The sequence below is a fragment of the Carica papaya genome, chromosome 5 (assembly GCF_054855325.1).
Source record: "Carica papaya isolate Zhongbai chromosome 5, ASM5485532v1, whole genome shotgun sequence".
In the NCBI taxonomy this organism is placed as follows: Eukaryota; Viridiplantae; Streptophyta; class Magnoliopsida; order Brassicales; family Caricaceae; genus Carica; species Carica papaya.
The window spans coordinates 16,292,254-16,296,982 of record NC_142313.1 but is presented as its reverse complement, the minus strand read 5'-3'; the positions used below and the strand labels follow the sequence as shown (position 1 = coordinate 16,296,982).

At 32.8% G+C, this 4,729-nt stretch overlaps 1 long non-coding RNA gene across 2 annotated transcripts; it reads right to left on the bottom strand.

Moving 5' to 3' along the window:
• Nucleotides 1-203: 203 nt before the first annotated feature.
• LOC148253784 (uncharacterized) lies at nt 204-3,619 on the bottom strand. 2 transcript variants are annotated; one of them, XR_015819289.1, is made up of 2 exons: nt 3,552-3,618; nt 204-493 (listed from the first exon to the last, which is right to left on the bottom strand). It is a non-coding gene; the product is annotated as an uncharacterized LOC148253784 (long non-coding RNA). The 2 variants fall into 2 exon arrangements; XR_015819288.1 differs by lacking the exon at nt 204-493 and adding an exon at nt 3,109-3,346 and having other exon boundaries at nt 3,552-3,619.
• Nucleotides 3,620-4,729: the final 1,110 nt, after the last annotated feature.

Below are 4,729 nucleotides of genomic sequence, written 5' to 3'. Positions count from 1 at the left end.
TCTTATCTTCCTCTTAAATTCATGCTTTCTAGTTAAACTAAATATTATTCATTTGAGCATTCGAGATTTATATTTATTATGAAAATTTAAGTTTAAGATGGCATTGTTTTTTTTTATTTATTATTTGATGAATTTTGTAATTTTTTCTTTTTATTTAAGTCATTGTTTCTATGACATTCCAAATGTCATTTAAAGCATAAGGGCGCTAAATACAGAAATATATTACGATGTAGAAGAGATAAATGTATGTAGCAAAATAATATTTACAAATCTTTTACAAAATATATGAGTTCCTAATTACAAATATAACTGATGCTAGAAGCGACGACAAAAATATAAAATAACAAAATACAAAAAATAGCCACTTCTATCATTTTGTAAATTGACTCATTAGTGTGGGACAATCATGCACTTATAAAATTTTATGGATTCATGGGATTCTCAAAGACTTCAAGGGGTAAGTCAGCGATCGATTCCTTACTATCTTCATCATCTGGGGGGCATAAAAAAGAATAATTTTTATATGCTCAGTAGAAAAATAATATTTAAATAACATCATAAGATTTCAAGGGATCATAAGATTTCAAGGGTAATTAAAAGTACCGTCATTATTTACCATCAAGACTTATATAAGTGCTTTTTATTATGAAAATTTATTTTATTAAAGAAAACATCAAATCTATCATATCATAGTTATATCATGCCAAAAAAATAAAAAAAATCAAAGAACTCATGATATGCACTATCTTTCAATTTATTCTTCACGCAAAGTTATTCTGATTTCTATCTACTGAGCGCAATACGAATTCTCGACTACCCACGTGGAATGATTAATTCATTTCATTAATAACATCAATTTGTAGCTTGTCAAACCAACAGTACATTTAAAGCTTGCTAAACCAACAACACATTTACGGCTTGCCAACTATGACACGATCTATTATTATAGCCGTGCCAATCATAGTAGTCCTACATGTTAACTATGGCCACGGCCGTACTTCACCAAAGGTGACCCCTACAATTATATCGCGTCACCACTCTCGTCAAATGGTACGTTACCATCCACAGAGAGCGGTCCTTTCACGTCTTTTCAAACTAGATGGAGGAGAAACAGAAACCCTATAGAGATAAAAAAAAAACCTAACGAAACACTTTATGAATCATGCATGTCAATACCAATACATTTTTCCCATATCTATACATGACACTTAATTATTTTTCCACTATCAATTGCATCATATATCAATATTTATCTTAAGCATTAAACCATTTAAATTACACATGCAAATAATAAGGTCATATACATTCATAAAACGTGCATTAATACACGAAATTGCTTCGTTTAAGCATAAAATTTAATCATACAATTTTTAATTTTAACTTTTAATTTTATTTTACAAATGCTCCTTAGAATGTTTAAAAATAAATACTAAATTACTTAGTGATGTTTCCTACGCTTGTCTTCTTCTTCACCTTTCCCTCTCCCTCTAGATCACTTCCTTTATCTCTAAAACTCTTTGGTGGAAGAATGAAAATGGAAGTGATGAGAAAATAATGAAGGGAGGGTTCCAATTAATAGAAAATGTGGACTATTAGATTTGCGCCAAGTGGAAAAATCTAGTAAAGAGAGAGAAAGTAAATGAGAAGGTGGGATATGACGATCGACAGATGTGACCAACATATGGACAATGCAATGTGATGGCGGCACAAAAACTAGAGGCACCCCACCCAAACAACGACAACATATCGCCAAAGTGACGATGGTAGGACGCCCAAGCCGGCGGCATCGCACTGCCCAACTTATGGTACATGCCACCCAACCGGCGGCACACGGTGCTTAGAGGGGCGAGGTGCATTGCCGGAGGCAGTGCACGTTGCCCAGCCTGCCGCACACATAGGCCTACAGGCCTACTGTGCGCAAGCCTATTGTGCGTAGGCCTATTGAGAGATCAACGTGGGCACAGGGAGCACAAAGTTGTGCACGTCTACACACGATGGGACACGCACGCAGACTGCGCCCCGTACCCCACATGGATGGGATGTGCACACAGTGCGCACGTCCTGTGCTGGCTGCGTGCGGGCACATTAGCGTGACGCGTGCAGCCCGTGTGGGTGGGATCCTTCCCCTGGATATTCCCACAGGATTTTCGTCTTTTTCTTCGTTTTTTCCTTAAAATCTTTTTAATAATGAGTAAAAATATAATTTTCTTATGATAAAATAAAATAATTAATTTAAAAAATTATTCAATAAAATAAAATACAAAATATTAAAGAGTTTAAATAATTTTAGGGTCCGAATAAATGAGGTTTACATTACGAATTAAGCACGAAGGTTTTTCAGAGTATTACAGTTTCCATTTAAATATCTTATGTGATAATTTATTTTCATTAACTTCCTAAATTTCAACAATAATACTTTAACTAATTTGCCCTTACTTTCATTTTCTTTATCTAAATTCCATCTCAATTTACTAATTTTTTTAAGTTAGGTTTGTTTTGCTTTTGGTGTAGGCTTGATTGGTTTATATTTGTTAAATTTATTGTTTAAATTTTATCTTGAAAATTTTATAATTCCTAGCTTAACTTACCTATTAGGCTTGTTTTAAATTCTTTTGTTACGTAAACTTTCTATTTTAATTTGTTGCTTAACTAATCTAAAGTCCTTTATTTTATTTAATCTAGAACTTAATTCTTCAAACATAATAATTAATTTATTTCTAATGTACCCAAAAATTAACCAATTCTTTAAACCTATAAATTTTTCAATTAATTTATTCAAATTATTGTTTTAGTATACTTTTTAAATTTTTTATTTTGATTTAAATTGTTGATATTTTGACTACTTGATGTTTAAAATATTTTTTTATTGTTGGTTAAATTATTTATTTTTCCTAAATAACTACAATTAATTTCATGATTTACAATTTCAATCATTACTAAAGCACCCTTTTTGTCATTTTTTGATTTTCAATTTAAACCATTAAATAAACCTCTTAATGCATTTATCGAAAATTTCTCTCTAGAACATTCAAACAATCATCAAACTATCACCAATCATCAATCATCAATCATCAATCACAAACTTAAACAGAGAATACACATGCAAGATAATCGATCAAGCAGCATGCAAATGTGAGGAAATTTGATAAAATGCAGTTTTAATAGGTTTTTTTAGCATGATTACCAACCTATGTTTAACTAGTTCAAATTCAACCCAAATGATGTTAGTTTTTCATTTTAAAACGTGCATATGAAACTTAGAAATCACTATTACATATAGTTACAAATCCTTTGCAAAACGGATCAATTTGGGGCTCCATTTTGGTCCCCAAAGTTGCTTCGAAACCTGACAAGGAAGCAGGTGTCTCGAGTCAGTGATGAAGCAGAGATTTTCGTGCAATTGTTTTGCATGAAATGTCAATTTTAGTTTTTCTAAAACCTTAGTGTGTGTTCTGTGATGTATGAACAAGTTTTAAATCCAAGATTTTAAGCTAAATCGAAGACAAATGCAAAGGAAAATGCTTCTGAAGAGTCGGGTTCGGTAATGTTACCAACAGAACTGGGTTGAGGGGCGCTCTACATTTTGGCGTGTTTGTTGATGATTTGCAAAACCTAGACATGCCTAGAGGTCTTAGACGGTTAGAAGAATTAAAACGAAAGATAAATTTTGGTTATCGAGTGAAGAATCTCATCAAATTTTTAAGTCGGGTCGTGCGCGACCCGGTCTCAAACCGACGGAACCCCGACCGTTTTTAATTTCCCCATGCCGCATGACCACTAGAGACCACAGCTTGCTCGGATACCCATGGTGGTCCGGTGGTGCTCCCTCACATTTCCTCTCCTTTTCTCTCTTTCTCTCTCAACGACGGCTCTCTCTCATTTCTGCAATTTTTCTCTTTCGACGGAAGAAGAAGAAGAAAATTAATTTTTTTTTATTTAGGGGCAGGGGTCTTTAATTTAAATTGGGCCATTTATTTTCATGCCATGGGATTTAGACCGTACGATTGGTTTAAGTGGGAAGGGCAAGATTCGAATTTCGCGTGCGAAGGAAATCGGGCCGTTGGATTGCTGACACGAACGATATGGGCCGTTGAGCATGCTCCATCACACGTGTGGACTAATCCAATCTGTTCGATCGGCCCAACACACGGACGTGGCGAAATCTCAGTAATTATTTCCCTTTCGTTCCTCTGCCCCCTGTACACGTGGACTCTGCGTGGCACGTCATGGTTGGTGGGCATGAACACGTCAAAACTATGTTTTGGCTTCCTTTAATTGCATTTTAACCCTACAAATTTATTTTTCTCTTCATTTGGGTCCCTGCATTAAATTTTAATTGAGAAATGGCCCCAAAATGTTTTTATTTATATATTTTGGGTCCCTAAAATTAATTATTGGCATATTTGGGGATAATTTTTAATTTTAATAATTTTCTTATGGTTTAAATATTATTTATTTACAATATTTATCTGACTAATTAACTAAATTTAATATTTTCTAATTAATTTTTTATTTAAATTAATTTCCCAATTTGTTTTCGAATTTAGTTTTTTTATTAAATTATTAATTTATTATTTTCTAAATATTCTTAATTTAATTTATTTTATAAATAACGAGTTTTAACTATTTGTAAGATCCTTTTCTAATTCATTTTAGTTATCTAATTTAAATACTTCTTAATTAGTTCTAATGGAATTAATTTCCAAATTTGCTAGTTAATATGAATTTA